Source organism: Hippocampus bargibanti, linkage group LG10, assembly GCF_051943395.1.
Source record: "Hippocampus bargibanti isolate YZ-2025 linkage group LG10, ASM5194339v1, whole genome shotgun sequence".
Taxonomy (NCBI): Eukaryota; Metazoa; Chordata; class Actinopteri; order Syngnathiformes; family Syngnathidae; genus Hippocampus; species Hippocampus bargibanti.
The window spans coordinates 12865541-12893139 of NC_142743.1; the positions used below are offsets into that span (position 1 = coordinate 12865541).

Sequence of the window (27599 nt, forward strand, 5' to 3'; positions counted from 1 at the left end):
TATTGATTTGCGTATTTACGCATTTACGCATGTAGCATGTATTTATGCATGTCTTACGCATGTATTTACGCATGTATTTGCATATTTATTTATTTATTAATTTATTTATTTATTTATTTATTTTTGGGACCCGACTGTTTTTAGTGAAAAGTTGGGCATTGCGAGGATGAGATGGGACATTATACAAGTAAGTGGATGCCAGAAACAATTACGTTTAAATTGGATTGGATTGGATTGGATATGCCTTTATTAGTCTCACAGTAAATCTGCGGGAAATCAACGACAAATAAATCTCAGACCTGCTATTAACGACTCGGATGTATCCAATTGATCGTCTTCAAAGCTATTATTTTTGCACCACACCCGACACCGGTGATGACATGACTTCATCACCTGCTTGCATCATTCCGTGACGTGAAATGTCAACAAAGACGCTTCGGACTGAATTGCAGTCTTTTGCGTTTCACTGCGGTTCAGGTTTTCATGGCCTTTGCCTTATTTCTCAGTCGCCTTCCAGCACGTGTCACGGAGGCTGGAATGATGGCACCTTCAAAGCCAAACTTGGCTGCCAATCATCTCGTCAACTGTTAAGGGTGGGGTGAGAGTGTAGGGGGGCTACATGAGTTACAACTCTCCAGTGTCAGCTAATGACTTGTAGTCCAAACCGGCAAATTCCAGAGACTCTCAGGTGGCTTCGTCTTCCTCCTCAACCCGTGCAGGCTTTGGCAGGATGATGAAAAGCGGGAGATAAAATAAACTGACACTTGCAACTCCTCGCGAGCAGTCAACAGCACTCCAGCATCGACTGAGACCCTGCAAACCCCCACAAGTAGTCCCCCCCACAACACACACATTTTCCTTTTGTCCTCACAACGCACAGCACTGCGGAGTAGAGACCTGTGGATAATAAACTTTTGCCAACGATATGAAATTGGTGATGTTTCCCCCCTTTCACCGTTTTTCAGCGATATAGCAATATTTTGAGACGCACCAAAGGTGGGATAACGCTACATTTATGTCAAAAATGTCTTCCAAGCACATAACGGAGGCAAAGTAGCCACTGTTGAAGGACGCCGGGGAAAAAGCAACGGAGACTTCTTTCGACTGTTTCGGGTCACTGACCGTGTCGCTTCCACTCGAGGCACAACGCCAAGGTGCGTGATGTACGCTAGCCTGAGACTGTCGGGTGCCGTGTAACTGAGCAACACCAATGCAAAAAATTACAACTAAATAACATCTTATTGTCAAAAAACATGGACTTTTTTGGACTGTTGTGAGATGAAATTAATTTGTAAAATATGGATGTGATAGATTAAATTAGATTAACCTATATTTGTCTCACAGTGGATAAATTTACACTTCACAGATGCTAAATCAAAATACAGGAGCTGCAGTAAAGGCAGCCACTCTTGAGGCGCCATCTTGAAGTCTAAAAAATAATACTAATAATAATGTGACACAATCTAAAGCACTTTCTGTACCCTCTTTGTTGCATGAAGCCGTTGAAATGAAAGAGGAGAGGATCAAGGCCTCTTTTTCACCAGTGGATCAGGAACATCATGGTGGAATGTGCACGTCTGCTACAAGCTAAGTTTTGAACGCAAAAATGAAGTTGTAGCATTCACTTACGAAAAGATTCTTGACGAAAGTCTCACATCTCCTGTCCCACGTAAATCCGCTTCAATTCCAAGCCGCGCCAAATCCACCGCTCATTCAAATTAGCTCAGAAGAGCTTACACAAATGTAAAGGTTGACACTGTTGGTCTCTGCCAAATTCTTGTGTCAGATATCCATTGATATCCATTTGATAGAGAAAATGCTAAATCAATTGCCCCCCACCCAAAAAAAAAAAATCGGTCCATCATACTTGTTTTAGCAGCAGCCGCCTTGAGCCTGTGAACAGAGTCTCTGCCCTCCTATGCAGACTACACAGTATTAAATATGAATGGTGTTTGGGTGCCGCTTCATTTGCCTCCCCTTCTCCACATGCCAATCCTTGTAAGTGGATGTTTCCGTAATGCGAAGCCTCCTCGGATGCGCATCGGCTCCCGGTAGCACACAAGACAAACAGTGGTTGTAACCTCGACTCCCCCCCCCCCCCCCTACCCCTCGTACCCCCACACCCAATACCCCAAGCCAATGATTACCGCGGAGAAGGTAAGGAACGGAAGGGCCGAAGAGGAGTAAAATGGGAAATTCCAACGGGCATCTGGACCGTGTGTGTCTAACCCGGTGAACACACACGGGGAGACGCGAGTTTGATAGAGTTATTACACACGGCTGCTTCCAGCATTTGTGCGCCTGAATCCATTATCCGCCGGGGTAGACGACAAGGGGCTAAGATGGGATTCTGATGGGACGTCTCATCACCTCTGTGTCACGGGTCGGGTAATTGCAGAAGCCTCTGTGTGCTTTTCATTACTAAACTACAAACTTTTAAGTAGTCAGTTTTTTCTCTTCTTCGCTGAGATAGAACCGTGTTGACTTTAGCAGCGATTACGGTGTTGGTTTTTTTTTTCACTCAAAATGTAATTCGAAAGGGAGCACGAAGGCAGATGGACATACGTTTTTGTTGTCGTTTTTTTCTTCTTCTTTTCCTTTCGGCTTTTCCCTTCAAGGGATCGCCACAGCAAATCAGTGTCCTCCATCTTCAGAGGTTTGATTCACGTTTGTTTTCGCCAAGCTTTTACGTTGGATACCCTTCCTGACACAACCCTCTGTATTTATCCGGGCCTGGGACTGGCACAATAAGACACTGGCTTGTGTCCCCTTGTGGCTACAGAACAAGCAACTGTATGAACTTAATAAAGATGAAGATGTGCAGTAAAAGGCTCCCAAACACAAATTGGTCAACGGCACAGCAGCATTCAAACAAAGCAACATTTTTACAGTTATGTATTTATGTATTTATGTATTTATTTATTTATTTTTGTGGTATCAACTGTAATGTGTACAACGTATTTATTTGGTATAGTTGTGATTTTCTGCACAGGAACTGGACTTCATTAGATTTTTAGAATATATTATTATTATTATTATTATTATTATTATTATTATTAGTGTGGTTTCAATTATATTGTGTAAAATTTATGTATTTGGTACAATTGTGTTTTTTTTAGGAAAGAACTGGCTGCGTCCGATTTTTGTATGTATTCATTATATATTTTTTATGGTATCAGCTATATTGTGTAGAATATATTTATTTGGTACAATTGTGATTTTACTGTATGTGTATATATATATATATATATATATATATATATATATATATATATATATATATATATATATATATATATATATATATATATATATAAAATCAAAACAATCAAATCCTGACTGCTGACATTCCCTCCCCCCCAAAAAAATATCATATCTGTATTTATCTGTCATGAGGGGAAGAGCACACTCATTTTCACAGTACGTAACCCCCGCCACCTCCACACCGTGCGCCCATCGGGGAGTAGAAATAAGATGCTGGTTATCAGCGAATCCACCTCCCTTGACAACTGTCCAATTATGTATATGACACCGGGCCTTACTGTTTGCACTACGAGTAATCAATAAAGGATGTGGCTGACTGCACATAGATTTCAACAGAACCAAATGCATGAAAATCACTCAGTGGTGAACAAGCCAAGGGTGTCGGAAGGAGGGGGCGGTGATTAGGGAACGAAGGGCTGAGTTTGATGGGGGTCTCAAATGGAAAGGGTGACAGGTGGAAATGCGGATGAAAAAAGGTGGTTTCATGAATAAATGTAAACACAGACCCATGTAATTACAGACGCCGGTAACCTCCTTGATGCTTCTTTTTTCGATTGAAAACACGCAGGTCACTGGGGCATTTAATTGTATATTTATATACACATACCTCACACCCTGTTGAATGTAAAAAATACATATATATCATAAAATCCCGGTAGCCGAAAATGGGACTGGGTTGAAAAATAAATAAATAAAAATATAAATAAATAAGGCTGCGTTCGGTTTATTGATCTGCCAGCTCATCACACGGATTGTTGCCTTGCAGAATGACCTCCCAGATGATCCACTCCTACAACAGCTCCATATTTTAAAAAAATCACTTATTGCTCCTTTGGAACTGTAGCTCATAAGTTTAAAAAATAGAGAGCGATCATAAACACCCCCCAAAAATAAATAAATAAATAAATAAATAAATAAATAAATAAATACATCGATGAATAAATAAATAACCAAAAGGCTAATAAATAAATAAATAAATAAATAAATAAATAAATAAATAAATACATCTATAAATAAATAAATAACAAAAAGGCTAATAAATAAATAAATTCACAAAACATAAATACAAAAATAAATACATCTACAATAAATAAGTAAAACTACTTAAATAAAAAAAATGCATGAATAAATACATGAATAAATACACAATATAATATAAATAATATATATATATATATATATATATATATATATAAATAAACACAAAATAAATACATACATACCTAAATGAATAAATAAAAAATAACTAAATAAAAAAATACTGAAATGAAAAAAAAAATCAATAAATACAAATTCAACAAACAAACAAATAAAATAAATAAATAAATAAATAAACAAACAAATAAATAAATAAATAAATAAATAACATCAACAGCCAAAATGCTGTTTGTTTAACCTTTCTGCTTTTTAATGCGTTCTAACAAATTAAAATGTATTGCATAAAAAAAAACAAAGCAAAAGAGAGCCCCATTCCCTTAGTCGAGTGACGTCACAGCACCGAAACAGCACGCCGGCTGAATTTATAGCCGCACTTGATGTTCTCATCTGCATGCATAATATGCCGGCGTTCCCACTGATCCACTGCAGAAGAGGCAGGTCAAAAGCACGCTACAGTTATATCTTTTCTATTACCCAGGTTAATCAATAATTCATGGGTCACAATAGCAGGCGGTTCGGGCTGGGGGAGGAAAATCAGAGGGAGCGGTGGGCAGTAGCATGGGAGGGGAATGAAGGGGGTGCTCTCCCAAAAACGGGAGCAGGAAATCAAAGCATCTCATCTGTCGCAGAATGTCGGCCGTATTCACAAACACAAAAATGACACGATAGGTTGCCATTTTCCCCCTCCTCGGTCGGTCACTACGTCGTGATTTTTTGAGCATTCATCACACTGGGGGTAAAGCCTTAATGGCGCGGGACAGGCGGGCGGCCATTATGGGCTCCTTTGCGTTTCTCACATAAAAAACACTTACGGGCCAGCGAGATGTTAGCACACCGTGCATGAAGAAAGCTTTTTTGATAGCGTGCTAATCTGCGCCATTACTGCGCGGGGTGATTTACAATCACTTAAAAGGCAGTCGTGTAAGCGCGCACACACACACACACACACACACACACACACACACACACACACACACACACACACACACACACACACACACACACACACACACACACACGGATGCACTCGCTGGCTGGCAGGGCGGATAATAAAGATGCTGGCACATGTGGTTCATTAGAGAGCTTAGAGTCAGTGTGTGTCTGTGTGCAGGGACTGGATGCGGTGGCATTTGGCTTAATTAGTAGGCAATTTTGACATGAAAGAGACAAAGAGAAGACAACAAGGAGACAGCATGTGCTTGGATAAAAAATAAAAATAAAAAGCGACCTGTGAGAGCATCTGCAGTACAAGATAGATGGATAGATAATTAACTAAGTAGTAAAAAGCTAGCTAGCTAAATAAATAGCAAACCTGATAGCTAGATCGTTATCTAAATAGATAGCTTGATAGCTAGATACAGTAGCTAGCTAGCTAGATCAATAGGTGCATAGATAACTAACTAGTTAGCGAGCTATTTAGCTGGATAATTAGCTAAACATCCGGCTAGATAGCTGAAGAGCTAGATAGCTACATAGCTAAAGAGCTGGGTAAATAGAGAGATAATTAGATAATTAACTAGATAGTAATTAGCGTACTAGATAGATAAATAGCGAGCCTTATAGCAAAATAGTTAGCTAAATAGAAAGCTCAATAGCTAGATACAGTGGCTAGATAGCCAGATAGATAACTAGCTAGCTAGATTGATAGGTGCATAGATAATTAACTAGTCAGCTAGCTATTTAGCTGGATAATTGGCTAAACATCTAGCTAGAAAGCTAAATAGCCAAGTAGACTGATAGCCAGATAGCTAAGTAGTCAATGTCATTGGGCAGAATCCTGGTATTTCCACAATCATCACAATATTTGTTGCATGGTGCAAGTCATTTTCAACACCCACATGTGTTGTTTGATTTTTGAAGAAGAAAAAAAAAGAAATCCACCAGTTTGTGGCATCGTCAATGCCACTCAATTGACCCAAGTTGAATCAATGCACTTAAAAATGGAGGCAGCCTTGAATCGCATCGACGTACATATCAAATTTCCTTTTCCAACAGACGCAAACATATATTGTTTGTCTTTGGGGTGTTTCAGAAAAGAGTGGAAAATGGATTTTAATTTAAGCAAACCCAATCAAATCTGGATGTTTTGCAATGTACTATAACAAGTGACATACATTTTGGTTTTGTGTCATTTGAATGTAACGAACGGGTCGGTGCTGTTTGATAGATCATATTCAAGGATGCTTCATTGGATTGAGGTCTGGCAATCATTTCGGCAACAGCATCGCTTTTAGTCTTTTCATAGCAGATAACGGCCCAATAGTCGGGACGTGGCACTAATACGTCTTTTCAAAGCAGATAACAGCCCCATAGCCGGAACAGTGATTTCATTGCTGTGTTTGACACTCCCCACGAGCAGGCATCATGCCACCCGGCGTTACACCTCGTTTCTTTCTACCGTCGCTTCCTCAACGTGTTAAGCCGAGGGAAATTGCATCAATATTTCATGGCCGGGCCGCACGGATTCAACGGGTGAGGCGATAAACAGTCGGCCATTAATAATGCAGCGCGGTGACACTGACCTTATTTTGCGCCTTTCAACCTGCCGTCGTTGATATTTGGGGATGTACGCCGCCCCCGAGTACACGCGAGAGGCGGAGCTCTTTTGTTCAAAGTCTGCAAAGGAGAAGAAAAAGGGGGGGGGGGGTTGAATAAAAAAAATAATCACAAACTTCCTGTTTGACAGAGATTCCATTGCATTAACTGAGCGCAGAAGCATATCTTCATTTTCTCCAAAACGTCGCTCGACAAGTGCCGCTGACAGGCGAGCACATGCCTCCGAGGTAAAGCGGGAGAAGCTTTGACAGGAAACTTAAAAAAAAAAAAAAAGACCAGGGGCTCTACTTTGGGGATGTTGCTTCCGAAGCAGAGTGTGTAAGTGTGCATCCCAAAAATTAATTTCCCATAGGAAACCATTAAAATGACAACAATCCGTTCCCAGGTCCGCATAAAACATAATTTTCTACTTTCTAATTTTCTAAGCCTTAAAACTACACCAAATCTACCTTACTTTATGTATAATAAATGTGCTACAGTATTATAATTAAAGAAATAAACTGTACAGTATAATAAAGTTGTTTATATACCTTTGTGATGGTCGTTGATGGCTTGATGGAATGGAGTGGCCGGTTTCAACAGCATTAAACACTTGATGAGGAACGTAACCTTCCACGTTCATGGGAACGTAACCCCATGATCCCTTGTAGGTGCTTTCTCTGTGATAATTTTATCTAGTTCCTTATCAATTGCCTTCTGTTTAGCTGGGTTGAGCTTTTCGCATCAAGTGTACAAATGGCTTGTGCGGGTTGTTTGTGGAGAATGATTGATGGGATATTTTAACCTTGCAGTCTACACTCTGCCTTTGAACTATCAAAGTTGAAACTCTCACTGTCGTCTGCCTGTCTCTTTAATGTTTAACCCCCCCCAGACCCCTGACTGCTGCGTTCTTGACCAATCACATGGCTTTAACTGAAGACTGGGGGCGGTGAATAGAGGACAAAAACAGTCCGCTGCCATTTTGTTGTTAGAAGAACGGGCTTGTTCGCGAACGACACATCACTCATTGAGGCAGCTCAGTGTATGAAAAAAGTTCATATGTCAAGGTAAAGTTTGTATGCCAAGGTAAAATTTTCATAAATGTAACGTTCGTAAATCGAAAAGTTCGTAAACCAAGGGGTTTGTAAACCGAGGTATCACTGTATTTTTTCAGGATTGTGACATCCGGTTTATCAACTGTTCTGTTAATAAACCATTTCACAAATTGACAGTCATGATTCGAAAGAAGAAAACTTGCTCACAAACCTATTATTTCATCATCATCAATTTTATTTTCACCCCATTTCTATCCTGCACAGAAGCTAATGTTATTATTATTATTCAGTTGCTTGTTCTGTAGCCACAAAGGGACACAAGCCAGTGCCTTCTTTTGCCGGTCCCAATCCCGGATAAATATAGAGGTTTGTGTCAGGAAGGGCATCAGACGCAAAAGCTTGGCTAAAAAAACAAAAACCATGGCAATCGAACCTCTGAAGATGGAGGACACTGAATCGCTGTGGCGATCCCTGAAGGGAAAAGCCAAAAGGAAAATATTTCTTTCATTTATTTGACTATATGTTCTGTTGATGTCACAGATTAACTGCATGCCCATGCATTTCAATGGGAAACATTGACTTGGTTGGCAAACTTTTTGGTCAAAAAGGAATATATTACATTCTGAACCCGAGGTTCAGTTCCAACCCCTAAAATGTCACACTCGTGTGCTAAATTTGGGGTGCCTGCTGTCACATTCGTACATACCCGACGTTCAAATGGCGCCTAATCTATAGTAACCAAACAGTCGCTCAGATTTTAACCGCAGATATATAAAAACATAGCATACCTATCAACCTGCGAGACACTGTGACCTGACTACTGGCTTAATTTTTTTCTTACTTACTGAGAAAAAAAAAAACATGTGCTTTGTATTATTTCATTGCGCAATTTTATTCATAAAATTTCACATGTAAACATGAATACTTTTAACAAGTTACAACACATTCCTAGCATTCAAGTATGTTCTTTGTTGTAGAGCAGGGGTGTCAAAGTCATTTTTTGCCGCGGGCCACATTGTAGTTATGGTTTCCTCTCGAGGGCCGTTATGAATTTGGGGAAGCCATTAGAATGTTTAAATCCCTTCAAATATTACATATAGAGCACACAGCAAATTAATGAATAACTCGTTTTCAAATCTGAAGTCAAGAATAATGACTTTTATTGTGGTTCGTCTGTGTAAGCTCTCAGTCGTACAGGAGTGGTCCATCGATGAGAAGGTTTCTTCAGCCGTCATCTGTACAAAGTGAAGGTTTCGGACGTTTCGCCTCCTATCCAAGAGGCTTCGTCAGCGAACTAAAGTCTGACTGGTCGTATCGGCCCCATTTATATATCCCTAATGTCCAGACATTGTGGCGCCGGACACAGCTATGATAGGTCCCTACTCTCAGGTTGGAGGGGGCAGGGGACCCCTCCCTGTGGCCCCACTGATTGTTCCTACATTCCTGACTAACGACTGGCCTATTACCTCCCACTCCCCCCGGTATCACCTCATCAGCATAACGACCCTCATCAGCATTGCGAAAGTTGCCTAACCTGTTTTGCCTGAGCAGGCTATTGTATGAACGATCCAAATTGAACCTCACACCACCAGACCGGTTTAATGAAGGATTTTGTTGTTTTATAAGAATCGCTTCTTTTACGCCCCTTTCAAACCATCTATGTTCTTTCGCTAAGATTTTAACCTCATTGTCGTCAAATGAGTGGTTGCTAGCTTTTAGGTGCAAATGTACTGCCGATTGAGGCCCACTAGTATTATCCCTGCGATGTTGATAAAGTCTTTTTTTGAGAATTTGTTGAGTCTCCCCAATGTACTGCTCTTTACAATTTTCATTCTTACAATGTATGGAATAAACTACATTACTTTGTTTTTCATTTGGTAGCCTATCTTTTGGATGCACTAATTTTTGCCTTAACGTGTTTATCGGTTTGAAATAAGTAGGAATTTTATGTTGCCAAAGGACTCTTTGTAATTTTTCAGAAACTCCTGCAATGTACGGTACTGCTACTCCTCTCCTTTTTGAATCTTGAGAATTATTGGTTTCGTTCGCTATTCTTTCTTTCTGACATTTGTTGAATGACCACTGAGGGTACCCACAGTTTGTGAGTGCTCTCCTGATATGTTTTGACTCCTTTTCTCTACCTTCAGTGCTAGTTGGTATTAGTTTAGCCCTATGCTGGAGGGTTCTGATAACTCCTAGTTTATGTTGTAAAGGGTGGTTAGAGTCAAAAAGTAAGTATTGGTCAGTGTGCGTAGCCTTCCTAAAGCCTTCTGTTTTTAGCGCTCTGTCCTCTTTTATAATTACTTTACAATAAATTTTATTGTGGTTGACATCCAAAAATATGAAATTTTGGCTCAGATTTTAGCAATCATCATGGAATTTAACAAATTTGATTTGCCTTCGCGGGCCGAAAAAAATGATGTGGCGGGCCGGATTTGGCCCACGGGCCTTCACTTTGACACCTGTGTTGTAGAGCATTGTGACTTTTTTGCTGTGGACAAATTGAATTTAAAAAAGAATTTAAATGTGTGTTCTAACAATGTTTATTAAAAAAATGTGAATTATATTACGGCGAAAAAAAAACAGGGTAAAATGTTTCATTTTACTCATTTCAAAATAAAATTCCCAGTTGACCGGAACTTATCTTCTCCGGAACTTTTGTTTCTTCTCGAGACTTTTCGCACGGACTTGTTTTCTCAGTGGTTGACTTTACTTCATTGACGAGTGTTCAGTCGAATGGTGAAACGTTTCTTTTGGATTTATTTACACATCTAAAATTGTGTAAAAAGCAGACCGAATACGGCAAAATACGGCCGGTTGACAGGTCTGACATAGTTCATGCGAGACTCTGTTGAATCGCAATCTTTAATCCCATCTAATCCTCACCCAGGACAGCCTCTCTGCAGATGTTCCCGTCCCGTCATCTATCCATAATTGATGCAACAGGGAGGCCGCGTGTACCGGCCGCTAATAAATGCTTATTGACCAAACAAGCCAGCGTGGCGGCAAGGAGTGAGGAGGCGTTACGAAGGGGGAGAGAGGGTATGGAGGCAGTGAGGGGGTGGGAAGGATGGGAAGAAAAAGGCAGGGATAAGGAGGACTGCGAGGTTGAGCGTCGGAGTGCGCCGAGTGCACTGGGCCAGCTGTCCGCTCTCCTTTCATCTGCCGGCTTCACGTCAGATACAATCTACCTCGCTGTCAAGCATCGGCAAACATCTCGCATACTACCCCCTTTTCTCCCCTGTTCCACCCATAGCCTACCGCCAGCCCCCCTCCTCTCTCCTCACCTTCCAACCCCCCCCCCCCCACACACCTCTCCATCCATCTCTCTGGTGGCCGTGATCATTCTCCTTCAGATAGCTGCCTACGACTTCAATGTGTTTTTGTTCACGCCACAAAAATAACAATATTTTCCATAACATGGCAACCGATTGCGTTTGCCTGATTGAAAGAGTAGATTTCACTCTATCTGTTCTGTCATTTAACAGGTGTGCATCCCTGCCACGATTTGATTCCTATTTCGACACACTGGGGTGGGATACAATTAAAGGAGGGTTTAAGCAATTGTTTCGATTCAGTGGGGGTTCATATATCTGACGATCTGAAGCCAACAAAACAGGTTTGAATGCAACCAACAAAATAATCACATATGATATTTTTTCCCCCAGTGCCTCTTGTATAAAAATGACCGTTCAAAGACAGCATAAAATTGCTGAACAAGAACGAACAGTATCAGCAAGAACTGTCCCCCCTACCCTCCACACACACATAAACACATAATCACCTCAAAACTGTCATATTATCGAGATACTGTGCTTAGATTACTAGAGATTACTATGCTTAGAATGTCTTGTTTTTTATCCTTTCACTCCACCACCCCATCCCCTTTCATATGACATACTCCACACACCCCATCCCCTTTCATATGACATATATGATATATATACATATATATATATATATATATATATATATATATATATATACATATATACAGAAACAGCCTTAGCCAGATGTAGACATGGTCGATTTAGCGCACTGGTATTGGGGCGCTAAGTCACACAAACGTCCACCTCGTTCTTGTTTTTCAATGATCTCCTTCTTCTGCTCGACTGTAATTTTCTTTTGTGTCCTGTTCGGCTTAACACTAGCCTATGGTGCGATATTTTTCGGTCCCATAATAGCAAAAGTACTTCACTTATTCTCCGATAGTAGTCCGATAACAAACCACATCTGCACTCAAAGGGGGTGTGTTTGTGTGTATTTATTTATTTTCCAGTGTATTTTTACTTAAAAGCAATGTGGTTAATTTTAGAGCTAACTTTTAATTGTCCACACAAGCTAATGATGGCAGGCATGCATCGTCCACAAGTGGCTCATTTCTAAGAATGAGCTTGGGGAAAAAGGCAAAGAGGACAACATGCTTCTTTTTTTAGTCTTGGCAAAGAAAAAAAAAGAGAGACCCGTTTTACAGACACAAAAAAACCTAAAACACACACACACGCACACACACACACGCACGCAAGCACACACACAGCAAATTTGGAAGTGAGCTAGTTGATGGAGTCGCCTTCGCCGCCGCTTAATTACCGCGCGCCGTCATGAATATTTCAGGCATATGCTTTCCCACTTTGTCATTGGAGTTCGGAACTAAGAGAAACAAGTTCATATGCATATTAATAAGGAGTGAGGAAGGGGAGGGGAGTTAGCGGGGGAAGGGGTGGGTGGAGGGAGGGTGACAGCAGGAGGAAATGGCACTGGTTCCCCGGCAGCTGCTCTTTTTAGATCCCCCCCTCAGAGGGAAATGCCCGAGGAGGGCCTCCACCACAAAGGGGATAAAGGAGATGAGGGCTCTTGATGGAAAAGAGGCAAACAACCACTGGGACCCACCCCACTCCAAAATACACCCCCCAGCCCCCACTTCACACTACCCCATGCACCGCACTTAGCCGAGCCTCCGAGGAGTGGTGGCGGGGCCCTCGTTAGCATCGCCCCCCCCTCTCCAAAGCAGAGCTAATGGTTGGCGCTGGAATGACAGACTGGAGGCAAGGGTGGGGGGGCCTCGGAGCCCTCTGGTGGTGGAACCTTGCAATCACAATTATTATTATTATTAATAATAATATATTTCATTAATAAGCGCCTTTTAAAACTTTCAAGGTCACTTTACTTCAGATAGAAAGCTAGCTAGCTAATATATAGCTAATATACAGCTAATAGATAGCTAGCTAGATAGACAGCTAGCCAGCTAGATAGCAAATATATATAATAATAATAATAATTTTTTTTCTAAGCGCCTTTCAAAATTCTCAAGGTCACTTTACAGTCACAGGATCAGTTTTTCAGTGGGTGAGCAGTGGCAGCCACATGCGCCAGCGTTCACTCAACCCGGAAGTAACTCAAATAGATAGAAAGCTAGCTAGCTAATAGATAACTAATAGATAGCTAGCGAGCTAGTCCATAAAGACGTTATGTTCAGGGCATGGGAGGGGGGGAACGCACCATTCAACCGAAAAAAAATGTAAATAAAAATGTAAATAAAACATGGGATGGTTCAAGTCTCAATGATTCTTGTAGCAAATAGATAGAAGGCTAGGTAGCTAGCTAGATAGCAAGCAAGATAGATAAAAATATATATATATATATATATAGAATGTTGTTCCTTCAGTTCACTATTTCTCAAACTTTATTGAGCTATTTGAAAACTTTTACAACATGGATGTCACATTATGATTATTATTTTATTTGTGCTTTTTGCTTTTTTATTGGGAGTGGGGAGGTAGCGGGTTCGATTTTGGCTCCAACCTTCCTATGTGAAGTTTGCATATTCATCCCATGTCTGCGAGGATTTTCTCCGGGCATTTTGGTTTCCTCCCACATTCCCAAAATATGCATGGCTGGTTAATGCAACACTCCAAAAATCATCCCTCGGCGTGAGTGTGTGCGCGCGGATGGTTGATTACCCAGCGATTGGCTGGAGACCGGTTCAGGGTGTCCCCCATCTATTGCCCGGGGACATAAGGCAGCCCCCCTTGCCACCTTAATCGGAAAATGGATGGATAAAATAAACAATCGTAAAGACCCTTGAAAAAGGCTTAGTGGCGACTCTTCAAAATGGCTGACAAGACCCCCCCCCCCCCTGCTGCATCCCCACTTGATCACAAGCATAATGACACTTGAGTGGCGGGACAAAAAACGATGTAATTGAATTCATGGGCCTTTAAAAGGCATCATTTAGCAGCCAGTGGAGCGTCATGATTGGCTTTATTTAAACATATGTAAACAAAGCGCAACATCGGCCATTGCGCCTGTTTAATGAAGCGGCACAGGTTTCTCATTGATGGGGGGGGGCGTCCTTTTGACAACCCCACACAAATAAAAGCCTCCCTTCACACTCTTTTAGTGTTTAAAAAGAAAAACAACATCCTGTCCCTGAGCTAGTGACCACATTTTCGCCGCGCTCGATTAATTTCATTCACCTCCGTCACATCTTTTAGCGGCGACTTTTAGTAGCGGGTTCAAGCGGCGCGTTAATTAGTTTGACCTTAGCCGCCGCGATTAGCGCGCCTCCCGCCGGCTCGTGGCGACAACAAAAGCGCAGACGCCGCTGCGGTCCCTTTTAATTGACGCCGTCGGACGATGCGCAACGGCTCATTTGCATAATTCCGAACTCAAATAGGTCAGCTAGACTTGCGGTTACATTCGTCTTCAGGTGGTAGGCCGGGGGACACCCTGAACTGGTTGCTAGCCAATCGCAGGAGATACGGAGACGAAAAAAAATAGAAAACACTTGCGTTCACACTCTTAGGGACAATTTTTGGAGTATTCAATCGGCCTGGCATGCATGTTTTTCGGAATGACGGAGAAAACAAGAATATGATTACCCGGATAAAACCCACGCAGGCCCAGGGAGAACTGCTGTGCAATTCCAAAATCTTTGTATTAACAATCTGGTTTGTTTTTCTACTTGAAGAACAAGACAGAGAAGACCAGCTTTTGTTTTGGTGTCTGGGGGTCTTCACCCCCCCCCCCCCCCCCACACACACACACACACACAGACAGACAGATAGATAGACAGACAGGTTCCCTCTGTGGGGCTCTGGTGTGATTATTACACTTTCAGCAGAGGATTTAACCACGGGCCAGTTGGGCCATCGCCTCAGGGAGGCCCCCCCACACCCCCATTTTCAATGCCCGTGTGCTACTTCTCCCCCCCCCCCCACTTTTATTGCCTCGCCTTTTATTCCGCCAGGCAGTCCCACTGACATCACGGGTGGGGGGGCTCTTAGAATAAGTTGCCCGGGGGCCATCGGATTCACGCAAACCTTAAATCAGTCGCCGCGACGCCTTCCTCATGCGAAAATGGAAACATCTCAGTCGACAGGCGACCGTAGCATTTCTATGTTTTTATGATCAGTCGCGTCGGGAGATGTTTTTTGATTGGGGAAAAGGAGATGAACAGAAGCTGCATGTCATTTATTGAAATGTCCAGTGATACCAGTCGGCTTACGAACTTAATTGATTCCCAGACAGAGTGTGTAAGGCGAAAAGTGTGTATCCCAAAAATTAATTTCCCATAGGGAACCATTAAAATGAGAATAATCAGTTGACTGTCATGATCTGGTTGGCGACCAACGGGTGGCGCTGTCTGTGCCGCCTGCACCTGCACATGTGCTGGTCGTCCTGATCAGTGGCAGACTGCCACGTTCGGATTGGCGATCAACGGGTAGCGCTGTCAGCCCTGCCTGCAGCCTCGCAGGTGCTGATCTTTACAATCAGTGGCAGTCAAAAGGACTCCCGGCACGACCATTCGGCGTCAGGTCATTGTATGCATTGTGTGCATTGTGTATTGTGTATGCATTGTATACCGTGCATGTGTTTGGTTCATCTTGGCAGACTTTTACTCTTGGTTTTTCTTTTGATACTTTGTATTTTTCTGTTCAAATGATTTTAACGTTTTAGATTTTGTTCCTGTTGACTTTATTTTAATCCAATTTCTCAAATACAACCTGCTGCTCCCTCCTGCCTGCTTTTTGGGATCCACAACTGCCATCACCACCTTGCAAACCGTGACACATAAAACATAATTTTCAACTAAATAAGCCTTAAAACTACACACAATATACCTTATTTTATGTATAATAAATGTGCCACTGTATTGTAATTAAAGAAATAAACTGTACTGTATAATTAAGTCTTTTTATTTACTTTGTGATGGTCGATGGCTTGATGGAATGGATAGCTTTGTGCATAATGTGTCTCAAGGAGCTTTGGGTTGTACATCTTAGATTATCATTGTACATTATTTTCTCACCATTTTACTTTTGTGTTTTTTTTTCACTTTTGTTTTTTGTTTCAAGCTCTATCGTCTCCCTTTCGTGTGTGTGTGTCTATGGGTTTCTGTTTCTGTAACAGTTATAGATTTGCAGCTACAGTGATACGTTGGCTTACGAACTTAATTGGTTCCCAGAAAGTGTCTCAGGCGAAAAGTGTGTATTCCAAACATATTTTAATGGTTTCCGATGGGAAATTACAGTGTAACCCCTCCCCCCGCTCACTGCTGCATGTGTCCCCTCCCTCCTCTACCACGGATCTTGACCAATCACGTGCGGATTTAATCGAAGACTGGGGGTGGGGAATAGAAGGGGAAAAAAAGACAGCTACCATTTCAGGACCTCCGGGAACCGGGTCGTTCGCGAAAGACACATCACTCATTGTGGCGCTCTGTGTGTTTCCCGAAAAATAGTTCATATGCCAAGATTATATTCTTGCGAATTTAACTTTCGTAAGGTGAAAAGTTCGTTAGATAAAGCGTTCGTAAGCCTAGGTATCACTGTACTGACATTTTTGATACATTATTGATAAGCAAAAATAACCAAACAATGAAACTTTGAACATGTATTTCGTTTTTCTACTTTCATTCCTTTCATCACTTTGCTGCTGTGAAATGTAAATTTCTCCACTGTGAGACTAATAAAGGCATATCCAATCCAATCCAATCCAAAGACAAAGGTTAAAGAGTTCTGCTCCCCAGATTAGAAATTTATCATGACTTTAGAAAACGTGGATTAACATAAAAATAAATACATACATACATACATATTTTGATTCACATTTTTATCTTCAGGGGAAACGGTATTAAATGCACTCTATCGCCCTCTGCTGGTCGGATGTCACATATGTTTAAAAAAACAAAAACAAAAAAGATTCCCAATACAAGCACACGCGGTCACAGTTTTGCGGTCAGTATATGATTTTATTTTTTTCCATACTTATCAATTCATTTTTCCGGTTTTCCACTTTGTTACTTCTCAACTAGCGGCGCAATGGAGGGGAATAACTTTGACTTTGAGTTCCTTTTTCTTTCCACTTTCTCTGTCGTTTCACCCTGTGGATGAATGAGACGTGTCATGGAGGCCCATCTTTATCTTCATCTTTTTTTATTTACTTAGATGTACTCATCAAACCTCGACTTTCATATCACAAAAAAGGGGGGGAGTCTCACTCCATCTGGCGCAAATGGACTTGTGCTCCAAAAAAGCAAAGTGATGCAAAAAGGTGAAATCTGCTTTGGATGATTTCCCATCTTTTTCTTTTTCTTCTTCTGGGTCGTCTTCGTCACTCTCCATCACGCTCGCCTGCCAGCGTGTTTGCCTTTTCACATGTGATGTGAGCGCTGCATTCTCTTTCAGACGACGGCTTTTTGTGGCGCGCCCCGCTGTTGCCCGCCTGCGCTAAAATGCTATTTTACACTTCCCGCCATCGGCACCCTTCCAGTTGGATTAAAATTGCACCCCTAACCCCTTTAAGTCGTTTTCATGCAATGTATGTTTTAGAGGGTGAGTCAATTGTTAAAGACGCCCTCGGCTTTTTAAGCGCTTTCCATAAAAATCAAGCCCGCCTGCTATTTTGCTTGCATAAAGCGCAAAGAACATGTTAAAATGTGCCGCCCCCCAAACTTTGATACAATAGAGGAGATGACGAGGACGCCCCCTACGGGCCAGTATGAGCAATGAATTCTTCACAGCATCCTTTCAACGGTTGAGTCTCTGTTTGCGCTGAGTTTTTTTTTTTCCTTTTCACCTCAATCAAGGGTGACATTTTTGTTTTTGAGTATGTTATTGAACTGCCGCAGTTGTTTGGCACATGCACTTTCCAATTCAAGTGTAAAATGTAATGCATTATTATTATTATTATTAAAAAAAATTGAAAACCAGCAAAAATTTGCCTTCAAAATTTGTCACCATTGGAAATTATTCTGACGGGATTCAGTCAAATGTATTATTATTATTATTATTATTATTATTGTTATTATCGTGATCATTATCGTTACCATTATCGTTATCATTAGCGTTCACATTATCATTATTATATTATTATCATTGTTATCATTATCGTTATCATTATCATTATTATCGTTATCAGTGTCATTATCAGTAATTTTATCATGAACATTATATTATCATTTTCATGATTATTATCATCATCATTATTAGCATCATTATAAAAAATAATTACTAATATATATTATATAATATATAATTTTTTTGGATCATAAATTCTGTTTCTTCTTACCATGTAGCAAAATTGGGATTTATTTTTTATCAAATGCCAATCACAAAATAACAACTTTGTAATTTTTTCAAGCTTATTTTTGAGAAAATGTAATTTTAAGAAAATGTAATCTAAAGTGCTGCTTCCTGCTAGCTAAAGTAGGCAGAACAGAGGGAGCAACACACAGAATCGGAATGCAGCATTAAATCTGTTTTGCATTCTATTTAATGAGTCCTTGGTACTTGATGTTTGTAAAAGTACAATACAGTAAAGTCTCGTTATATCGATATTCAAGGGAGTCCGAAAAAATATCGATATAACCGGGACTATCGATATATCCGACCCTGTTTGCATGTAATTTTCTCCGTGGGTGCATAGAAATAGTATCGATATAACCGGGACTATCGATATATCCGATATCGATATAACGAGACTTTACTGTATTACCAATGGCTAATTTTCCTTCACAATAAAAGAAAAAAAATTGGGTGCTTCTAGGGGAGGAATCGGCATGGTTTGTCTTCAAGCAGTAGGATTTCATTCAGTATTGTTGAACAAGGGTCAATCAAAAGTAAACGAGATGATATTTGTCGAGGCTTGAATTTCTGATGCAGGCTCTCATTAGCTTGCACAGGTGTAGCTAATGTTGCTGGTGGAAAATTAATTAGGTTGATACATGGCTGCGGGTGCTCTTGGGGTAACACGGCATGTCATGATCCCCCGGCGAAGGGGGCCAAAAACACGCTTGCATTATGGTGAGGCGCTAATTATTTTTAACGACGTCAATTCTGCCCGCGTGTGATTAAAAAAAAATGCAATTCACCAATGCTGCTCAACCTTTCAGTCCCATTTTGAATTTTCAGCAGATGCCAGCCCGTGGCCATTGAAGATGAGATGATACTTTGTTTGACTCACGTCCGTCCGACTTTCACCCCCCAAAGGAAAGTTAGCCATGAACGTATTCCAAAATCCGTCTTTGAATCAATCATACATAAAGGTTGCAAGATGGAGGGTGGGGGGGGGGGGCACTTTTAATTGTTTTAAGCTTGAGCTAACGAACATCCCCGCGGTTCACGAGGTCGATCCGCCGAGATCCAGGTCAAAAAGTGATGCCGGTAATCCTGACGCCCGTTGGCTAATTATCGTGAATAGATTAAATGGAGATGATTTTGCGAGAGCACATTACATATTTTGTATGCGATGAGGTCGGGCAGTGGATGCTTGGAAGACCTGTTGTAATCAAGTTGTGTGTGTGTGTGTGTGTGTGTGTGTGTGTGTGTGTGTGTGTGTGTGTGTGTGTGTGTGTGTGTGTGTGTGTGTGTGTGTGTGCGTGCGTGCGTGCGTGCATGTGGTGTGTGTGAGAGAGAGATTGTGTGTGTGTGTGTTTAAAACCCAACAACAAGGGCTTTGAAGCAAACAACAAAAATCACCAAATGTTGTATTTTTTGCCCCGAGTGCTAAGAAGCACTCTTCCAACATGACCATTTAAAGGACAACCGACGTCTCCGGACAAGTTGTGTCCATAATTTGTAAAATGGCTTCTAATGACTTCTACTGAGCGTATTTTACAAAGAAGACCTCGTGTTGCACCCAAAAGCCGCCAGAAGGCCAGAAGAGGGCGTCCAAGCGCCATATTAGGAATTTATCAGCCTGTGTAAATGGAGGTGGCCACTGGAAGTCGCCATTTTGTGCCTCTTTTCTGGTGATCGTTTCCTCCTTTGTGCCTCTTTTTTTGGTGATACATTTCCCCCCAATGTTGCCTCAAAATGGCACAAATAAATTCTTTAATCGGTTGCAAACATGTATGCTTTCCTCTTCAGAACTATTTGAATCATATTCATAACTGGATGTGTAACAAGAAAGCATATTCTCCGAATCTGAAGCCATTGTTTTGATTCACAAGCAATGCAAGACGTCTTGGCGTGACGTCACGAACTGGGGGCGGGACTTTCTGAAAATGCCCAATTCGCAGCTCCATTTTTTGCAGATTCTTGCATTTTTATTGGTGTTTTGCATTTGACTAAATATATCGTTTTGGGTATTTTAGATGCTATAAAACGTTTTTCTGGTGTCAGTTAGAAATCAAAAAAGTGACATCGGTTGTCCTTTAAAGATAACGCAATATTGCAGAAAATTTTAATTCCAAGAATTAATTTAGTACAAAAATCAAGTAATCAAAAATTTTTAACAATTTTTAAGTACACTTATCCGTCATTTTATTCCATTCTGCAAAGAAAATGGAGGCCAAGTGGAAGCGCAACTGTGGCATGTCTGCCATCTAGTGGTGCTTAGCGTTATTACAACTTAAAAAGCCACAATTGAAAAGACTATGTATGTCTAAATATATATACAGGTAACATCCGATTTACGACCGGCGCGAGTTACGACCACCCGTACTTAACAACCACGACCGTCAGACTTTTTTTAATTCTACGGCTGCCACCACTACAGCCAGCAATGCGACAGAGACAGAGGTCCGTGCAGGATGGTTTATTAAGCTACAACACAAAGCACTGGGCCTAAAAAGAGGACCAGGAGAATAATCAAAAATAAAGAATACAAAAAACGAGTGGGGGGGGGGCAATGGGAACCCCCGACAATGGCGATGGCGATGTTCCCTGCATATATATACAGGTAACATCCGAGTTACGACCGGGTTCCGTTCCGACAAAACGGTCATAAGTCAAACGGTCGTAAATTGAAAAGCATTCAAAATGGCCGACGCGAGGTTTATACGACAGAATAGTATACGATGTCAATCTGTTGTTTTTAAGCAACGTTTTCTATTGAATACTATTATATACCAAACTGCTTATAGTTCAATAATATATCTTATAAGTTTTCGTGTCATTTTTATCATTTTATATATCGTATTATCGATTTTTATTACTGTATCTGCGCACACACTTTCTGCTGACCCAAATACACACGGCTTCCTTGATCGTGTAAATAGTTTGTATGCCAAGATTGATGAGAAGGTTTCTTCAGCCGTCATCTGCACAAATGTGAAGGTTTCGGACGTTTCGCCTCCTATCCAAGAGGCTTCGTCAGCGAACTAAAGTCTGACTGGTCGTATCGGCCCTATTTATATATCCCTAATGTCCAGCCATGGCGGCGCGGGACACAGCTATGATAGGTCCCTACTCTCAGGTTGGGGGGGGGCAGAGGACTCCTCCCTGTGGCACCACTGATTGTTCCTACATTCCTGACTAACGACTGGCCCGTTTCCCCCACTCCCACCGGTATCACCTCATCAGCATTATGAATGTTGACGGCTGAAGAAACCTTCTCATCGTTGGACCACTCTTGTACGACTGAGAGTTTACACAGACGTATGCCAAGATTATATTCCCGCGAATTTAATGTTGGCAAGGCGAAAAGTTCGTTAGCTAAAGCGTTCGTAAGCCAAAGTATCACTGTATTTCGAACCAAGTCGGCCATCTTGTCGCATATCAACACGAAGACAATCGGCGTAATCTGCCCTACATCCATCCCATAATAGTCCCAACTATTTGTCTCTATTGTCTTGTCAGTCAAGCCCGAAGAACACACTCTTTAGCGTTTTTTTTTTTTAAATCACACACACATACGCACACGGGGGCAAGGCGTTCCTTTTCATATTCAAATGAGGACATTAACATTAGCCATCAGGCACGGCGCCGTCCCTCTCCGTTAACGTCTCATTTGAATATCTCATATCTCGGAGACTCGACGCCACTTGTGACGAGCGAGTCATCTGGGCTTTTACTTTTTTTTTTTTTTTTGCAGGGGTCCCCCGTGCGATGCAACACTCACACACAGGTGTACACACACACACACACACACACACACACACACACACACATACAAAGTGCCACCTCCAGCATCAGTTCCCTCCGTCTGGTAATTTGTCGTGGGACGAGGATGAAGGGGGGGGTAACGAGCTGTCATGGTTGTAATGGTGAGCGTAAACATGGCTAATTAATTAGCGGGCTGGTGAGGAAGGGTCAGGACCCCTCCCTCATGCCCCCCCCCCTACACACACATAGACACACCTCCCCTGCTGCATCATTAGCTCATATGTCACATATATAAATAAATACATCTGTATATTGTATCAAGGGTGGGAAGAAGGTTGGGGGGTGGGGGGGAGACCACCTGTAACAATCTCAAAGAAGGTGCGCTTTATGAATACAAAAAGGGGGAGCCATCCCGCATTAGAGATGAAGAGAAAGAGGAAGTGATGCATGTTGGGTGGCATTTAAAGCACAACACGATGCCTTGACAACCCAAACTTTGGTAAGCCATTTCACTTGATGGGGTGTGACGTTTAAAAATAACTACTGAAAAAATATATTGAAAAAAAAAACAGGAAAAAGAAAAATCATTAGTCTGTTAAGTCCTCTTGAGAGTTTTGAAAGGTGCTTAAAAATGACATGTATTATTATTATGATGATGATTATTATTATTGTTATTATTATTTAATATATGTGGAAACGTGTCAAATGTTTAACACATTTTATTTCACAGCCACAATTTAAAATTTAGATCAACTATTTTTTAAATATATTGATATATTTCAACAAATTACAAATAGCCAAATACAGTTTGAACACCCACGAATCTTGGTACTTGTCAAGTGAAATCCAATGTTGCACCCATATTTTTAAAATCACGACAGCAAGAAAATATGAAAAGGAAAAGGGGGAAAAAAAAAAGAGTTCAGCTATTTGTGATTTAAAATTTGCCAAGTCATCATTTCTTCACTTAACATTTTTATTTGAACAAATTACAAATATATTTAACTCAATAATGTATTCCAACAAGTACCAGAATGACCGGATTTAAGAACAAAATACCCTCTTCTCAAAATAAAACAAATAAATAAATAAATACACACACAGATACATAAATTAATACATAGATAAATAAATAAATAACTGGAATGAAATTAAGAATAAAGACAAATTTGACCTGATTTACTAATTTGTGGAGTTTACTGTTGTCATTAAATAAGCTTTATAGGACAACCGACACTATTTTTTGTTTCCTAACTTGTTGGGGTAATTCGCGATACGAACATCTTTAAACATCCTTTTTATCAGCCTGTTTCCACAGGCTGATAAATTCCTTACATGGAGTTTGGATGCTCTCATCTGGCTCTTTCTGGTGCAACACAAGGTTTTCAGGCCAAACAAGCATTGACGTGATGGAAGGACTACTACAATGTGTCCTTTTTTCAGTCAGAGGCGTTCCTTCAGTGACGTCACGTACGGACTCGTCACCAACTCACAAACAAGACTTCTGGAATATTCAGCACGAGTCTTAAAACGTAAAATATAGCTATATGCGGCGGAATCTTTGTACAATACGCTCAGCAGAAGTCATTTGAAGCCATTTTACAAATTATGGAAACAACTTGTCCGGAGGCGTCGATTGTCCTTTAAGTCGTACAAAATGAGAAATGAACCAGCCCCCCCCAAAAAAATAACACAAAACATTTTAATTGGGAAATTTGAACCCTAAAAAAAAAAAAATCACTATTAAGGGCTCATGATAATCTAAATGCCGCATAGGCCTCCTTTTCAAAACAGCCCACAAAAAACTTTTGCCCACCATCGGTCCAGTACATTGGTTCAGCATTGTGTATGGTATACAGTATCGGGAGATGATGACTGAGTACCGAAAGGTCCAAACGTCAACTAATTACCAGTGGACTCCATTTCATTAACATGAAGCTGGATGAAGACGTGTGGAATACCAATTCGCCCGCCTCGGGCTCTGTACTACTAACACTTTTTTTCCTTTTAAGTAATTAATGCTGACTTTTTTTAAGGCAGCATTCCCAAGGATGGTCATGGATATGTAAACCATATAATTTCACCAAACAAAGCAAAAGAGGCTACCGTATAATAACCACATAATACACCATTACAAATGACTTAAAGTCATTCACTACCAGACGATGTACAAAAATGCATCCACACGAGTGCCAGGGTTTTGTTCATTTTCATTTAAATTCCGGGCCCGGGTAGAGAGTCTACGCTTTCTTTCATCAGAAAAAAGTTAATTCCTAAGTTATATGGGTCTGGAGTTATAGGAGCTTGACATGGGGGCGTCTATACAAAAGGCAAATGCTTACCCCTCGTGGAAGAAACATTGCCAGAGGTCTGACCAGCGCTTTATCGGCAAAACCAAATCTCGAACAAATTTGGGAATGGCGCTCCATGTCATATTTTCATTTCCTGAATAAATTTGGGGATGTAAGCGAATGAGTTAAAGAGGTACATCATGGAAGATAATTTTAAATATCTTGTTTTTAATTTTTGTACTTGGCTGTAGCTAACGCCAGCAAATTGTGAATGTGTTTTCCAAAACTAAATATGAAATAAATATTCCCCAAATCTGGAAAAAAAGAAATAGAAGAAATCAGGTAAAAAAAAAAACAAATCTGAAAGAAGTCAAATATATGAAACTTAAAAAAAGTGACACATATAACCATTAACAAACAGCCCGAATTGAATATGTGAAAAATATATTAACTTTTTCAATTGAATGCACTAAATTTCTGTCCCGCTTCATTTATAATCTGCATGAATCGGATGCGGATTTTTGTTGTTTACTGCCAACAATTTTCCAAAGGAAATCAAAATAAACAGAAAATTCTATTGCGTGAAATTGCATTATTCTCCCCCAAAATAACAAACAAATAAAAACATAAAAAATACATGTACGTAAATACATAGACAAATGAATAAATGAAAAGTATGATTATATTATGATTAAATGAATAAATGAAAAATAATGAATGAAATTAATAACTGGGACACATTTCACCTGATTGACTAATTTGTGCTAAGTAGTTTCCTCTCATTACAAAATAAGCTTAATACATGTGCGGAAAATGTCCTTATTCTTCCGCTTGACGTTGACTTTCACTTCAGTTGCGTTTTCTGCTCACGCGAAACTAAGCTGGTTGACCCGCCAATCATTTAGTGTCACTGGCTGGCTTTTGTAGTGACTCAATGTGAGAGGGGGTCTGGCGCCTTGTGGAAGAAGGACCCATGGAGGTGATAGGGGTGGGTGGGGAGTGGGGTGCCACCATATGGCCGACCCGAGCCCTGCAGCCTCCCCAGGGGGTGAATCGCGCCTGGATCAGGGAAACCTCGAACGATGGAGTGATACAAGCCTCACGCAGCATCACAGCATTGATGCGTTTTACACAATGAACACAACATGGCTGTGAAGGATTTGACAACAACTAACAAGATGATAATCTACAGTAAAAAAAAGAGCACATTTGTTTTGGGCTATTCCTGTCATGCTATGATTCCTGTTCCTGCTGATTACTTTGTAGGTCCACTTAGTTGTAAAATGATTATCCGTCAAGATGCACGAGTAGGAATTTCACATTAATTTATTGATAGACAGTATTTGATCAAGTAGTGATACATTTGTCTACCTTGTGTGCAGGCAGCGAAGAATTTGGATCCCACTCACTGACGGTGTAAATGTGGGTGTGAATGGTACTTTGTCCCTAGATGTGCCCGCTGACTGACTGCCAACCAGTTCAAAAATAAAGAAATAAAAACATCTGGTTACTAGTATGAAAATACCATGTACACTATTCAAAGCAATATATGAAACCAAAATATATAATCAATACAAATACTTAACTGAAGAATAAAGATGTTAATACCCCTATAAAACCACACATGGATAGAAAATATAATATAATATAATATAATATAATATAATATAATATAATATAATATAATATAATATAATATAGAGAATATATGGGGGGGTTCAGGGACATCGACAGAGTGCAACACTTGTTTAAAAATGTTTGTTTAAATGAAACCAAACATGAACACACACGTACTATAATTAAAAACTATAACTGTATTTTATGAATTTAAAATATGCATTTCTTCTTCGAAAACGTTTGATTTAATATATAAAAACTAAATCATGAAGAATTCGGCTGAAAAAAAAATAACGTGCCATTTTTCTAAGTAGGCAGCAGCACCTATCGGTCAACCTGAGTACTACAGCCACTTGTAAACAGGCCGACGATGAAAATGTCCCATCGCCTTTAATTCCTTCATTAACACCGGAATAACAAACATGAGACTTGTCATACATAATAGATAGCAATTAGGGTGCAAGGCGCTTTTCATCATCTTTTTTTCAAAGAATAAAATAAATAAATAAGAAATCGAGGGGGTGTTTTTTGGGGCACTCCATAGCAGTCACACGCACACGTACACGCACCTACAGACACATCGACACAGCGAGCAGTCAAGTCAGCCTGTTAGGAATGAAAACAGTGCTTCCTTAGGACATACTAATGAATCATGTATTAAATATAATCATTATTGGTTTATAACCCAGCACTTTTTTTGCCTCGCAAGTCTCTGGAAATGCAACAACGGGTAATGATATATAAAGCGAGAAACATCAGGAACATAATGAGGAGCTTCTGTTGATGATGATATGATATGTGGGTGTGTGTGTGTGTGTGTCTGTCTGGCCGTGAATCTCATCTCATCTCATTTTCCGTACCGCTTATTCCTCATTAGGGTCGCGGGGGGTGCTGGAGCCAATCCCAGTTGTCTTCGGGCACGAGGCGGGGGACACCCTGAATTGGTTGCCAGCCAATCGCAGGGCACACAAAGACATACAACAGTCACTCTCACACTCACAATTTGGAGTGGTCAATCTGCCTGCCATGCATGTTTTTGGAGTGTGGGAGGAAACCGGAGGACCCGGAGAAAACCCACGCGGGTCCGGGGAGAACATGCAAACTCCACACAGGGAGGCCGGACCGGGACGCGAACCAGCGACCTCTGCACTGTGAAGCCGGTGTGCTAACCACTCGGCTACCGGGCCGCTCTGGCCGTGAGTATATATATATATTTATGAACGTTATATTTTACCTTGGCATACAAACTATTTTTTGGGATACACACGGAGCTGCCCCAACGGCCTTGTTCGCGAATGACACATCACTCATGTGTCATTCGCGAACAAGCCCGTTCTCCTAACAAGAAA

General features: G+C 40.8%; 1 long non-coding RNA gene across 1 annotated transcript in view; it reads right to left on the reverse strand.

Moving 5' to 3' along the window:
- The window catches only part of LOC148892498 (uncharacterized), a 189643-nt gene that overhangs the window by 135832 nt on the left and 26212 nt on the right, over positions 1-27599 (reverse strand). The window contains exon 2 of the long non-coding RNA XR_016116240.1: positions 6945-7038. This is a non-coding gene — a long non-coding RNA (uncharacterized LOC148892498). The remainder of the gene's footprint in view (positions 1-6944; positions 7039-27599) is intronic.